The sequence below is a fragment of the Hordeum vulgare genome, chromosome 3H (assembly GCF_904849725.1).
Source record: "Hordeum vulgare subsp. vulgare chromosome 3H, MorexV3_pseudomolecules_assembly, whole genome shotgun sequence".
NCBI classification, from domain to species: domain Eukaryota; kingdom Viridiplantae; phylum Streptophyta; class Magnoliopsida; order Poales; family Poaceae; genus Hordeum; species Hordeum vulgare.
Window position 1 is genome coordinate 532,194,822 of NC_058520.1, and position 16,676 is coordinate 532,211,497.

Genomic DNA, 16,676 nt, shown 5'->3' on the forward strand with positions numbered 1-16,676 from the left:
AGTTTAAACCTTGTTTTGTTTATTCTGGGAGTTTAAAAATAGATTTTAATTTAATTCTTTTTGCTACTGATCACTAGTGATCTTATTTATCAGTGGTAAAAATTTCAAAATTGTTTGAGTATTTTAACTCATTATTTCAAGTGAAACAGTTTCTGTTTCACTTCTTTTTAGGATTTTGACTATAGCTCTCTCTTTAGTTGTTTTTAAAGTATTTTCTTTTTGTTTCAAAAATATTATGTTTTGTTTCTGTTATTTAATAGTAGATTTGCAACACGTTTTTATTTTTATTTTATTTGTTATCAAGAAAATCAATTCTAGTTCCCTAATAACTTGCAATTGATTTCTCTACTGTTTCAACTCCCGTTTGGAAATACTTTCAAATAGTTTTGTGAAAATACTCTATTTTATCTTGGTTAAATTTATGTCTTAGTTTTCTGTTATTTAATGTTTTATTTTCAGTTAGAACAAAAAAACTATTTAGTGTTTGATGTAGTAGAAGACTCCTAGTTTTAGTTGAAGTTTCTTTCGGATTCTTATTAGCTCTCTCTTTTGTTTTGATTGCTAGAATGATTGCTAGTATGAGTGCTTATGTGAATGATATGTTTGATATATAGATTCCATCGGAGAGTGACGAATAGTCTATCAAGTTATTTCTCGAGAACGATAATTCTTCTTCATCAACCTCACCAGGCAAGTCATTTGATCATGTATCACCTATGTTGTATGCATCGTAGTTCTACCATCCTATACCCAATTGCATGCTGAGTAGGTACTTGGAAATTATGGTTACATATTGTAGTATCATGTGGTAGGCACCCAACAACCCCGTTACTTGGCCCGGGACGACAAATTTCATATTGCTATGCTTGAGTAGACGGGATTCTAGTTGAGTGCATATCACGAGTGATGCGAGAATAATTTAATAACCAAGACCGGTTAAGTCAAGATTTTCAAGTCCTCGTGATGCAATGCAACTCTGGGTGAAGGACGGTTGATCGGCTCCCTGGAGAAACCAGTGGATGACCCGGATGCATGGAGACGTGCCATGACATCTTGTGGAAAGCTTCACCCAGGCTCAAAGAGACGGACGGATATTTTCAAGACCCAAGGCTTACCTGCACAGTCACAAGTCATTATGGGCTCTGGCTTGGTTGGACAACGCGGCGACTCTGGACAGGCGGTGCTAGCAGATGTAGAAGAACGGTAAAATTGGATGGGCACCGACAGGGATTCAGAGGGACCCATTGAAAGACCATGTTTTGATCATCCGGTCTTCAAACACCCTGAAGTGCGAGGACATATGCGAACAAATCTTGTGGGGAACGTGTGCAAAATTCTGCAGAGTACTCAAACCTAATCGATTAGCCATGCCCACGGTCATGGACAACTTGAGCCAAAGGAACTGAAGTTATCTGAAATTCTCAACACTTTTATATAATATTCATGTGGGTAATATTGATAACTTGGGTATGAGAACTGGTTGGTGGAACCATCTCATTAACAACGAACAACGTAGTAATATTTTGCTTTTAGCCCCTCTATTGTTGTAGGAGAAAACTTTGCTTTTCCGCTAAAAACTTATAGCCCCACCTGCCATATATGCATATAGAATAGATGATTACTTTTCACCTCTCTCTTATGTGACTTCCCGGCATATTCAATATGCTGACCTACACGGCTGCAACGCCTTATGTTGCAGATATTTTTCTTCGACGAGTAAGAGTACGAATCAGGGTTACGGTCTACACTCAACTTGCCGTTGGTGTTTATTGGGACTCCACTCCCTTGACTGTTACCGCTGAGATTTTAAGGTATATATCAGTTTTACGTTATTTACATGTGATTCCACTTTGATATATACATTGATGTATTGTGTGTGCCAGCATACTGATCCAGGGATGGCACAGATACACAGAGGCTTGACTCGTTTTGAGTCGGGTCGCTACAGAAGAGTAATAAGGTTATCAAACTTCACTTCCACGTATCACCATGGAGAACTCAAACCTAGGCACGAAATGCAATGGCAAGGGCACACGGAGTGCCCAAGTGCTTCTCTCTCAAATCCCACAACAACAACTAATGATATAGAATAAAATAAGAGGAAGAACGTAGAAGAACACGAAGAACTCAAAGATCTAGATCCAAGGAGTTTCCCTCACATAGAGGAGAATGTGATTGGTGGAAATGTGGATCTAGATCTCCTCTCTCTTTTCCCTCAAGAACTAGCAAGAATCATTGGAGGGATTTAGAGTTAGCAAGCTCGAATAAGGTTAACAATGGGGGGGGCAAAACAAGCTCAAAGGATGGGGTTCAATGGGGAAGAAGAACCCCTTTTATAGGAATGGAAAAAATCCAACCATTACCCCCTCAACCCGCACATGAGTGGTACTACTGCTCCGGGGAGTGGTACTACCACTAGGGCGGCTGAGGAAGCTAGCCAGAGCGAAGGCACAACAAGTGATAGTACTACCGGAGCGATATTACCGCTCGTAGGAGCGGTAGTACCTCGCCCTACTGCCGCTCATGGTAGCATAGGGTTCTAGAGAATAGAAAAGTAGTAGGTAGTAGCGAGCGGTAGTACCGCCTTAGGGCGGTACTACCACTGACTACTACTGCGCAAACCTTCTGCTAAAACGGGGAAACAGAAGGTTAGCCGATAGTACAGAGCGGTACTACCGCGCCATGACGGTACTACCGCGCCAGGACGGTACTACAGCTTACAACCTACCAAAACCAGAACAAGAAACAGATGAACGTAGGAACACCATAACTGCCATAACTTCTCCATACGAGCTTCAAATTGAACAAACTTAAGCTTGTTGGATTCAGGATGACAAGAGCTATCTTAAGAAGAGGCAGTATAAAAATGCTAATGATATAGAGATGTGAAACCTCTATGAATGAAGAACTCGCAAAAACTCCAACATCAAAAACATCATAGAAGATGCATATGGAGTCCGTTTTTGATGAACTCAAGATTGTCATGAAGATGACCATAAGCTCTAAAACTCACACACAGAAACACGAAGCAAGAACCAAGAAAGATGATGATGCGAAGAATGCAATGGTTTGAGCTCTTAACAAATGATACTATCAAGCTACTCACTTGATAGCCCTCCTTGATAGTACGACAATTGATCCTATAACCCAGTCTCCCCACTACCACCATGAGACTGGTAAAATAGAAAACCTATCAGGGGCAAACCTTTGCCTTGCGCATAGTCCACTTGAGATAGATGATGACGATGTTGTCCTCCTCAAGATGGACCACCTTTCTTGATTGCGCCGGCTCGATGAAGACTAGTAGATTGCTCCCCCGTACTTCACTATGGGTCAGCCATTCTTCATCACATCTTCACAAGTCCATTCCGACCATAGTGGACGGCAAGCTTCAAGCATGATCTCTTCATGACACTCCACTTGAACTTGCACACCGAATCTTCCATGGGTCGAATGAGATCTTCCTCTGGATGCAAGCCCATGGAAACACACCTAACCCCACCTAGAACTCTCACAAAGATCACGAGTCAATACACAAATCGTAATGGACAGTGCTTACCATACCATGGGATCACTTGATCCCTCTCGTTACATCTTGCACGCTTCGTGTGCTGCTCAACTTGATTCACTCTTTGACTTAGTCTTGATCAACCTTGTGTCTTTATGACCAATCTTTGGATAAAACCTTGAGTACCACCTTGGTCATCAAATAAACTCCTTGAAGCCAACAGATGGACTTCAAGAAGTGCATATGTACAAATCCTTCGAATATAACTCAATGCAACCATTAGTCCATAGGGATTGTCATCAATTACCAAAAACACATATGGAGAAATATGCTCTAATAATGTTTCATCACCTCGAGGAGGTACGGGTTGATGACCTTCTCGAAGAACTTGTCCTTGGATGAGCTTGGTGTCATCATGGCGATCTAGATTTGTCAAAAAAATAGCCCGAAACAAGAACAGAGGAAAATCTCGCGATGCGATAGACAAAACAACCAAGAGTATATATAATGTTTTTTTCTGGACTAGAATACGTGCTTGGGAAGAAGTCGGAGTCCGGGAGGCACACGAGGGCCCCACAAGCCATCAGGGAGTTGCGAGGGGGCGCCCTGTTGGCTTGTGCCTCCCTCATGGGTCCCCTGGACTCCTTTTTATTTTTTTCATTTTTCTAAAATACCAAAACCAATAGAAAATATATTTTTGGAATTTTTGTAGTCGTTTTACTTACCGCACCATGTACCTACCCTTTTCAGATTTTTGGAGTGTTCCAGAAAACTTCCTTTATGTGCTCTTTGGTTGTTATGACTTGGATGATATTAGTCTCCTCGTTAATGGGTACACCTGAAATATAATGTTTGATTCTTTGCCCATTCACCACTCGCGGGTTTTTACCTTCAAAGTTATTAATTTTTATGGCACACGAGCGATAGACCACCTCGACAACATAGGGTCCTTCCCATTTGGGGAGGAGTTTACCTTCAAAGAATCTGAAATGAGAATCGTACAAAATCACTAGGTCTCCTACGTTGAATTCTCCTTTTTGAATTCTCTTGTCATGCCATCTTTTAACTTTCTGTTTAAATAACTTCGCATTTTCATAAGCTTGCATCCTCCATTCATCTAATGAGCTAATACCAAATAACCTCTTTTCACTGGCAAGTTTGAAATAATAATTAAGTTCTTTAATTTCCCAAGAAGCTTTATGTTCTAGGTCAAGAGGTAAATGACAAGCTTTTCCATAGACCATTTTTTGTGAGGACATCCCCATAGGTTTCTTATAGGCAGTCCTATAGGCCCAAAGAGCATCATCTAGTTTCTTAGACAGTTTCTTCCTCGATCTATTGACAATCTTTTGCAAGATTAATTTTATTTTGCGATTGCTCAGCTCAAGTTGGCCACTATATTGAGGTTGATAAGGTGATGAAATCCTATGGTTAACATCATGTTTATCTAGAAGTTTACGGAAAGCACCATGAATAAAATGTGAACCACCATCAGTCATCCAGTATCTGGGGACTCCAGACCTCAGAAACATAATGTCCTTAAGCATTTTAATAGAAGTGTTATGATCAGCACTACTAGTTGGAATAGCTTCTGACCATTTAGTAACGTAATCAATGCCAACTAAAATATGAGTGCATCCATTAGAGGAAGGAAAAGGTCCCATAAAATCAAAGCCCATACATCAAATGGTTCAATAGAGAGTGAATAATTCATAGGCATTTCCTGACGTTTACCAATATAACCAAATCTTTTGCATTCATCACAATAAATGACATACTTACGAGCATCTTACTAGCATAATGAATAACATTCAATTTCTTGTCTATTCTTTTCCCTAGGATAGCACCAACAGCATAATCAGTAGCATCACACATAATTTCAAAGGGTAAATTCCAATCAGGTGATTGGACGATAGGTGCAGAAATTAAGGCTTTCTTAAGTATTTTAAAGGATTCTACACAATCATCATCAAAAACAAAGGGGATATGTTTTTGAAGAAGATCAGTTAATGTCCTAGAATTATTTGAGAAATCTTTAATGAAATGCCTATAGAAACTAACATGACCAAGGAAACTTCTTATACCTTTGATATCTTTTGGTCAATGCATTTTCACTATTGCTTCAACTTTGGCTGTAACTACCTCAATACCTTGTTTGAAAATTTTATGCCCAAGCACTATATCTTCGTTCACCATAAAGTGGCACTTCTCCCAATTCAAGACAAGATTAGTTTCTTAACATCTCTGCAACACTCGATCAAGGTTGCTCAAGCAATCATCAAAATAAGTCCCATAAACAGAGAAATCATCCATGAAAACCTCAACAATATTTTCACAAAACTCAGAGAATATAGAAATCATACATCTTTGAAAGGTAGCAGGTGCATTGCATAGACTAAAAGGCATACATGTATAAGCATAAGTTACAAAAGGGCAAGTAAAGGTAGTTTTCTCTTGGTCCTCTTTTGACACAAGTATTTGATAAGATCGAGAGTACCCATTAAGGAAACAACGGTGTGTGCTTAGATAATCTTTCTAACATTTGATCAATAAAAGGCAAAGGGTAATGACCTTTCCTAGTAGCTTTATTAAATTTCCTAAAACCAATCACCATCCTATAACCAGTTAATATCCTTTGTGGAATGAGTTCATTTTTATTGTTGGGAACAACAGTTATACCACCTTTCTTAGGAACATAATGAACATGACTTCCCCATCTACTATCAGCAATAGGATAAATTATACCTGCTTCCAGAAGTTTTAGTATTTCAGTTCTTACCACCTCCTTCATCTTAGGATTGAGGTGGCGTTGATGATCAACGACTGGTTTGGCATCCTGTTCCATATTAATCGTGTGCTGACAGAGAGTAGGGCTTATGCCTTTAAGATCATCAAGAGTATAGCCAATATCAACCATCTGCTTCTTTAAGGTTTTAAGTAATATCTTTTCTTCATGCTCTGAAAGGTTAGCACTAATAATAGCATCCCTCTTTTTGTCATCAAGATAAGCATAATTCAAAGTATCAGGTAAATCCTTGAGATCAAACACGATGTCTCCTTTAGGTGTAGGAGGACCACCTAAAATTTCAACTGGTAGGTTGTTCTTAAGAATAGGTTGCTCATCAAGAAGTGTTCTATCCAATCCATTCCTTTAATTTAAGTGCATATCATTCTCATGGTCTAGCAGATACTTTTATAATGGATCTGTAGGAGGTACAACAATAGAAGCAAGACCAATTATTTCATACTTATTAGGCAGTTCCTTTCCATGATATTGTTTATCGGACTTTAAAAAATTGAAATCACGAGACATATCACCAAAGGTAACTTTGACCTTCTCGGTAGCACAATTAATTTCAGCATTAATAGTATTCAAGATAGGTCTCCGAATATAATGGGGCAAAAGTTATCTTGTTCTGAACCAAGTACTAAGAAATCAGTGGGGTATTTAACTTTTCCACACAATACTTCAACATCTCTAACAATCCCGAGTGGCGATATAATATCTCAGTTAGCCAGCTTAATAGTAACATATATGTCTTCAATCGAAAGGGGTGCTATATCATGCATAATTTCTTGATATAATGTAAAAGGTATAGCATTAATACTAGCACCTAGATCACAGAGGCCGTGGTAGAAATATTCTCCAATCTTAACCGAGATAACAGGTGTGCCTACCGCTGGTTTATTTTTATCAAGTTCGTCCTATTTATTTCTAACACGCTTTGCAATTCTAGCAGCTTCATGACAGAGGTAAATAACTTCCCCAACAATGTTATAAGCTAGGAGATCTTTAACCATAGCAACCTTAGGCTCTACATTTATTTGCTTGAAAGGTTTAGGTGTCCTAACATGACTTTTATTAACCACTGTTGCAGCCCTAGCATGCTCTCTAATCTTAACAGGAAAAGGGGTGTTTCTCAATGCAAGCAGTAGGAACAACTGGATCTACATGGTTAATAATTATTTCTTCATTCTTAATTTCAAAAAGTTCATCATGTAACTTATCAGTAGGAGGATGGAATTCAAACTACTTCTCCTTGGGGGGATCAACGTAAGTGGCATAAGTTTCACAGAAGGTAGCTACTATCTCAGGATCAAGACCATATTTGTTGCTAAACTCAAGAAGAGGAGAAGTTTCCATGAAAGACTTAACGCAATCGAAATTGAATTTTATACCGGATGCTTTACCTCCATCGAGTTCCCAATCTTCGTAATTGCGTTTAATCTTTTCTAGAAGATTCCATCTCAATTCAATAGTCTCCTTCAAATAGGAATCGACAACACAAGGGCCGAGCAATGTTTGATCACCATGAGAAAGCCGAGCATAAAAATTTTGCATGCCCATTTCTCTTGAGAGCTCATGGTTGGGGCAAGCTTGGATCATAGATTTAAGCCTCTGATGACGAGATGATGTATATACTTCTCGCACCCCGTTGGTTACCCCAAGTGGAAGGTTGAGATGTAGTGAGCAACAAGTTTTCCCTCACACGGAGACTGTGAGGTTTATCGAACCAGGAGGACTCCTAGGATCAACAAGTACGTGTATTCCACCCTGGCGCTAGCAGAAGACGTGGACTTGCACACACAACAAATAACTTTGCTCCCAACGAGTACAGAGAGGTTGTCAATCTCTTCGGCCTTGTAGTTTGCAAAGGATCAAAACACAAGCGGGAAGGTAATAGTGATTGCAAGGGAAAAGTAAATGAAAGTGGTAAATGATGGAGGTGTAAACAATGATGGTGATATGGACCGGAGTCACATGATGTTTACTAGTGATGTCTCTCTCCCAAAAGACGATAAACAACTATGCTTGGGTAAACAAATCACAGTTGGGCAATTGACAGAATCATGATCGCACCATAATGCTAATTATGCTACTTGATAGTTAGAGGTTCAATAGTAATGGGCAGTACGCCAAGACAAGTAGACCATTTATTCATCAGCATCTACTTACTAATCATCCACCTTGAGATATCTATCCAGAACATCTCGCCAGTATTAAGTTGAGAGCCCCACCCAAAGTGTAAACTCAACGCAACGGACAACTGCATTAATGAACTATGCGCAAGGTAAACAATCCTTGCAACCATGGTCACAAGCACCATTGTTTTCTCCCTTGTGGAAACAAGCACATACCCTAGTCTCATGTTTCTGTCACTCAAGCTAGACATCGAGGGGCATGAACCCACAATCATGCATAACGCTCCCTCTTGGAGTTACAATCTACTACTCGGCCAAAGAAATAAATAGCAACGGAGAACATGCATGAATCACTAAGGAACATAATATAAAAGGATAATCAAATATATAACTCATAACAATCTGAACATAATCTCATAATCCATCGAATCCCAACAAACCGAGCATAGCAATATCAAGAGAATTACATAGATGCCTTGATCATGTAGGCCAGCTCACAAGGTCTAACCATTGAAGCACAAGATTGGAGAGAAGACATCACATAGCTACTGGTCATGAACCCATGGTCCAAGGAGGACTACTCATGGCACGTCCGGGAAGCGTCCATGGCGGTGGAGAAGCTCCCGGAGGTCAAACCTCCCTCCGACAGGGTGCCGGGAAGAGGTCTCTTGATGCTCCCGATCTCGGAAGCGCTGCGGTGGCTGAACGATGGAGAAATTCACGATTCTGGAAGTTATCGAAGGGTTTCCTCTCAGACTCTAAATATAGGCCAAAGGAGGGCACCGGAGGAGGTGGGGGCCACCCAGGCGGCCTCCCGGCGCGGCCTAGGGCCTGGCCGTGCCAGCAGGTCGCCTGGGCATCCCCTGCCCCCCCTCTGGACCATCTTGGGTGATCCAGAAGCTCCTGTTTTGTTGATTTTTTATATATTTTTCTGGAATTTTTCGGGCTTCAAAAAATTGGGTAAAAGCCCCTACAAAATAGACATCAGCAAACAGAAACTGGCACTGGGTGCACTGAGTTAGTAGGTTAGTCCAAATATGTTTAAAATGATATAAAAGTGTTGCAAAACATATAACAATGTCACCCAAAAGATCATGGAACAAGCAGAAATTACAGATACGTTTGGGACGTAGCCTCGCCCAAGCTTGAGTGATGCTTTCTCCTTCATGAGGACAACAATTATAAATAAAATTCCGATCATGATGAATCAAATGCATAGGATAAAACTTCTGATAAAATTCTAGTTTCAAGCGATTCCAATCCCATGATCCAATATCATCAAATTGCATGTACGACAATAGTGCTTTTCCCTCCAAAGATAAAGGCAAAAAGTTATTCTTGACTTTGTCTCCGGGTAGACCTGAAAGCTTAAAAAATCCATAAATCTCATCGACATATATTAAATGATAATCAGGATGACTTGAACCGTTAAAAGGATTAGCCAGCAGTTTCTCTACCATACCCGAAGGAATCTCATAATAAATATTTTCAGTAGGTTCAGCAGGTTGAGGAACAATTTTATCAACTTCCGTTTGAGGTGAAGATGCCCCGAACAAGCGACTCTAGGGGTGACTGTCCATAGTAACAAGCAACAATAAATTTCAGCACCAAAAAAGTTTCCTTAACAATTTTCACTTACCAAAGGCGCTTCACTCCCCGGCAACGGCGCCAGAAAATAGTCTTGATGACCCACAAGTATAGGGGATCAGTCGTAGTCCTTTCAATAAGTAAGAGTGTTGAACCCAATGAGGAGCAGAAGGAAATAATAAGCAATTTTCAGCAAGGTATTCTTTTGAAGTGTTGTAAGTAGGAGTGATCGATAGTTTTGTAGCAAGATAGTTCGTAAACGGTGACAAGTAAAAATAGTAACAAAGGTGCAGCAAGGTAGCCTAATCCTTTTTATAGCAAAGGACAGTCCTAAAAGTACTCTTATATAAAGCAAGTGCTCCCGAGGATACATGTCACGCCCAAGATGCGACCCTATCCTCAATTTGGCACGAGGGCCTCGTCAGGGATAGAAGCGCATCTCGTCGTGTCGCAAGAATGGATATCGTTACAAGTGCACGTACTGAAAAGAAGAGTTATATATACAGAGTTGGCTTACACTCGCCACCAGCTACATCAGAGTCACATCAGTACATTACATAATCATCAAGAGTAAGAGCAGGGTCCGACTACGGATGAAAACAAACGAGAAAAGAAGAACGACGTCCATCCTTGCTATCCCAGGCTGTCGGCCTGGAACCCATCCTAGATCGATGAAGAAGAAGAAGAAGAAGAAGCAACTCCAAATGAACAATCAACGCGCTCGCATCAAGTAATCTTTACCTGTACCTGCAACTGGTGTTGTAGTAATCTGTGAGCCACAGGTTATTATGCAAATGTAGTACCAAAGTTGGGCCTTGCCAGACCAGCTTTAATCTAAAACGAATTATCAAGGGGGTCCCCATAACAACTCCGATCGTGTTAGGAGCGCTCATTTGATGGAACATAACACCGGTAGCCGGAAACTAAGGGGGCAAAGGTGGAACAAAACACCAGGCTAGAAAAGGCCGAGCCTTCCACCTTTTACCAAGTATATAGGTGCATTAAATTAAATAGCATTTAATATGGTGATATAACAAGGAAACCATGTTATCACATGGAAGCAACTGCCCCTGCAACTAGCAACGCTAACAACATGGATAAGCAAGCGGTAACATAGCCAATCAGTGGTTTGCTAGGTTGAACAGGTTGAAGGTTATCATGGCATTGTTGAGAGGCTGATATTTAACATGTGGTAGGCAAAGAGACATAATCGATAGCATCGAAATAACTAGCATGGCAATGATAGTAATGGTATCTGGGGAAATTATCATCTTGCCTGAGATCCCGCTTGGAAGAAGAATGCCTCCGTGAAGCAGACGAACCGACGTAGTCGAACGGGACCTCACATCCGACACGCTCGCGGAACTCTATCGAGACAGGGAAAACCGGAAACAAGCATCAAACACACGATATTCACCACACGATGCACAACACAGATGATGCATGAGCAGTTGAAAACATGGACGTCACGGCATGGCAAATCACACAAACAAACACTACACATTAAGTGCAGTTCAATATGCAACGAGTTGCATATTGACGAAACTCCACGTTTATTTATTTAGTTCTATCCTGATTAGGTACACGGCAATATTAAATGTGATTAAACATGCCAAGAGGTGAACCGTAATTAAACTACTTATCTAGGCATTTTAAATGAGGTCGGAAATGACATATAGCACCTCCGAGACGACCTCACATGTTAGTTTACGATTCTGTCCAGATCTGAACTAACACATTTAAATAGTTGTTAAACAGCAAAACAAATAGGTTCACGTGATTCTACGCATCATTTCAAGCAATCTACACATAGAGATCATATCCAACGGAGCTACGGGTCAAAAGATACAAGCACCGCAAGATATGATGGCATGAATGCAATATGTGTGCAACGCCGGTCACGAGCACTTCAAAACAAACAACCAGAAAGAGAAAATGAAAATACATGAGATTCTAAGCAAGTTTCATGTAGGACACGATCAAATCGGAGCTACGGTTCAACAATTACGAGCAAAACAAGAAGTCACTACAATCTACCAAAATCAACCACATAGCATTTTCTACACCCCACAACAACGAGCTACACTACTCCGATAAACTCAAGCAAGGAATGGCACGAAATAGGGCAAGACGCACTACTACAAACAACTAACAACAACTAGCATGGCAGCAAGGAGCTCTAGGAAAAGAAGACACAAAATGGCATCTCACACACTATTTCAGACTTAGTGAAAATTACACCTCCTCAAAGTGCAGTTTTTGATCTGAAGCTATATTGACAGCAGCAAAACCTATAGCTACAGGACTCCAAATGGCATGAAAATTTACATCATGCTAGAGAAACACAAGGGGTACAACTAACTCCATTGGACCAACCTCAAAAGAGCTACAAATCACACGATAGAAGCAAAACAAAACAGCACAAAATAATAACAGATTCCAGACTTAGAAATATTTCAGCATCTCTAAAACAGCACTATTTCTAGCAACTTGAGAGCAAGCAAAACACACCTAAACATGCATTTATATTGCAACCAAAATTACCAGGGGCTAGTCAAAACAACCAAGATCAACTCTCTAGTTGACAACTCCGTCAAACGACGCACGGAATAAATCCTACGAATTAAACAAAAGGGCAACATAGCAAAAAATCTCGCGAACTAACTTCCTCAAAAGCTAAAACTAATTGCACAAAAAAAATCCATGGATTTTTCTACCCCGGAAACATATAAAATATGTGGGGTTGCAACAACAAAATATAGCCACACATAAATGCGGGAAAAATAACCTATATACGGGAAAATAAACTACCGGCAAACCCTACACGTAAAAATACCAATGACTACTCTAAAATACACGGAAAAATAGTTCCTAAAACATAGGCATTTCTAATACGCCATTCGAGCTATTCGGGCACGCACGAAAAATAAATACGGAGCAAATCCTATTGGGACAGCACGCTAACCTATGCATTCGACACGTCAAACAACGTCAACCAATTATGCAAGTTTTATAAACGTATTCTACGCGTAAAACTACATGAAAAACATATGCTACATGTTGCGATCCGATTTACGGAATAAAAGATACGCGCGTATTAATAACGTCTATTTCTGGAATTTAGAAAATTCCGAGAACAACCTATTATCTAAATGGGCCGGATCTACTACTAGGCCTGACACAACTAGCACAACAACATAATAAAAAAAATATGCATAGGCGTAGGGGGTGCTCACCCTGGCCACTTGGGCCGAATCGGTGGGGAGCTCGAGCAGGCCGAACAGCTGGTTCGGCGGGCCTGCGGAGCAAGGCCGGCGGTTGGAGGCGTTGGGCTGCGGCCCAACTGGCGCAGCGAGGAGGCGATGTGGTTCCCGTCGGGCTCCTCCCGAGCGGGAACCGAAGGCGGCGGTGGCGGGGGTTCTGCAGGTGGCCGCGGACGGAGGCAGGCGGCGCTCTGGCGCGAGGCACGGCGGCGGCGAAGCCTTGGCAAGCTCCTCGCGCGGGCGGCGTGCGACTTGCACGGAGGCGGCCGGCGGGGAAGCCGAATGGGCGGCGGCGGCGGAGCTGCTCCCGGGCAGCAGATGTGCCCTCCAGCGAGGAGCTGAGGACGGGGCGGCTGCTGCGGGGCGGCGGCTGCGGGGCGGCCGGCGGGGAGCGCGCAAGGCGGCGGGGCCGACGAGGCTGCAGGAGGTGTTGCTCGGTGAGGCGCTCGCGGCGGCTGGCGGCGGCGCGAGGGGAGCTAGGGGAGGCGTGAGGGGAGGCCTCGGGCCAGGCGGCGGCGGCGGATGGGCTCGGCCGGGCCCTGGCGGCGGCTCAGGGACCGATGGGAAGAGAGAGATGGTGCGGGAGGCTAGGGTTTCAGGGGTAGGCGCGCGGATCCCGAGGCAGAGGGGTTGGCTGCCTAAAAATGCACACGAGACTATATGTAGACAAATGGGGGGGCTAGGTTTAGCGAAATTCCGCCCCGGTTTCAACCGCGCAGTCGGATTCAGACGATTCCGAACGTGGGAACGGTTACGAGGCCGTGGAGAGTGGATATCCGGAGACGAGAGGGAGAACGGGCGGCGCGGCAACGAATTTAAAAACACCGACAGACGTCCGACGGTAGACCGAATACGGTGCCGCTACGGTCGACCGTTCGGGTACCAGACGAACTCCGATCGCGACGAAATTCGACAGGCGGTCTAGCGATAACTAATTACGACCGCATGCCAAGTTTCACCCCGATCAGAGGAAGTTTTACGCACATTTTAAAACAGGGTTTCGACGATGCCGCGGGCGCGTGCGAGTGCAGTCGGGCTCAGAACGGACAACGGCGAGAACCGGCAACTAACAACGGATGCAAGTTTTGAAAACGGGCGGCAACGGAGACGCCGATGCAATGCAGATGATGTGAATTATGCGATGATGATGCGACAAAATAAAACAGACTCATGACGAAAGCGGAAAGGAAAGTGAATCTTCTGGAACGTCGGCATCGGGCTGTCACAATACATTGGAATGTGTGTCTAGTCATGTTCATCATATTAAGTTGATTTGCATTCGCTACTTTGATAATTTGATATGTGGGTGGACCGGTGCTAAGGTGATGTTATTACTTGAACTAACAACCTACTTATGGTTAATCCCTCTCGCAAGCATCTGCAACTACGGAAGAAGAATTAAGATAAATCTAACCATAACATGAAATATGTGGATCCAAATCAGCCCCTTATGAAGCAACGCATAAACTGGGTTTAAGCTTCTGTCACTCTCGAAACCATCATCTACTTGTTACTCCATAATGACTTCCCTTATGCCCATAACATGGTGAAGTGTCATGTAGTCAACGTTCACATGACACCACTAAAGGAAGTAACAACATACATATCATCAAAATATCAAACGAATACCAACTTTATATGATTACTTATAACAAGACTTTGCCCATGTCCTCAGGAACAATAGTAACTAATCACACCCCATCAACATGTTCAACATCAGAGGCATAATAATAATGATTAAGAATCTGAACATAATTTCTTCCACCAAGTAATCCAACTAGCATCAACTACGAGATGTAATTAACACAACTAGCAACCCACATGTACCAATCTAAGGTTTTTGAGACAAAGATTGAATACACGAGATGAACTAGGGTTGGAGATGAGATGGTGTTGGTGAAGATGTTCATAAATATTGGTCCTCCCACGAAGGACGAATGAGGGTCGGACCCTAGCTAGGGTGTAGTGGATACACTTGGATGTACGAGTTCGGGCCCACTCAGGAGTGGTAACAACCCTACGTCTCGTGCCGTGAGGCGGATGTTTGCTTACGGAATATGTGATAATACAAGATGTTGAACCCTTGAGAAAGAGCCCGAGAGTGGCTTATATAGAGTGCGCCATGACCAGTCGAGCCTCATTACAAGGCGAGTTACTGCCATTAACTACGGAAGTTACTCGGAACGGCAACTATAACTCATGTGTTACTCGTAACGCACGTCTTTGCTGCATTTCATGTGATAGTTCAAATCCATAGACGTTGCGGCCTCTTCAACGTCTTCGCCTTGCTGTGGTCCGAGTGTCGGGATGCGTCCGACTAACGCAAGGCGATCCGAGTGACCTTATGTAAATCGAGTGAGGGCATGTTTACCCGAGTGAGGTCATGACTCTCACGGTGACTCTTAGGACACTGATGTCTGTGCGGGGCCTTAGGTGGGCCTTGGGAAGCTGGTCCATAGGCCTACTCCTAATGTACAACCCCAGCAGGACCCACAAGCCATTAGGGCACGAACAGGGGAGGGGGGCGCCCTGTTGGCTTGTGACCAGCCGGCTGCCCCTCTTCGGTATATTTTTGGCCCAATAATTCTTAGTGTTGGAAATATGCCCTAGAGGCAATGATAAAATAGTTTTATATTTCCTGTTTCAAGATAATAGTTTATTATCCATGCTATAATTGTATTGAATGAAAACATAGATACATGTGTGGATACATAGACAAAACAATGTCCCTAGCAAGCCTCTAGTTGGCTAGCCAGTTGATCAAGGATAGTCAAGGTTTTCTCACTATATGCAAGTGTTGTCACTTAATAACTGGATCACATCATTAGGAGAATCATGTGATGGACTAGACCCAAACTATGAACATAGCATATTGATCGTGTTATTTTATTGCTAATGTTTTCTGCGTGTCAAGTATTTATTTCTATGACAATGAGATCATATAACTCACTGGCACCGTAGGAATACCTTGTGTGTATCAAACGTCGCAACGTAACTTGGTCACTATAAAGGTACTCTACAGGTATCTCCGAAGGTGTCCGTTGAGTTAGTATGGATCAAGACTGGGATTTGTCACTCCGTGTGACGGAGAGGTATCTTGGGGCCCACTCGATAATACAACATCACACACAAGCCTTACAAGCAATGTGACTAAGTGTAAGTCGCGGGATCTTGTATTACGGAATGAGTAAAGAGACTTGCCGTTAACGATATTGAAATAGGTATGCGGATACCAACGATCGAATCTCGGGCAAGTAACATACCGAAGGACAAAGGGAATGACATAGGGGATTATATGGATCCTTGGCACTGAGGTTCAACCGATAAGATCTTCGAAGAATATGTAGGATCCAATATGGGCATCTAGGTACCGTTATTGGATATTGACCCAGGAG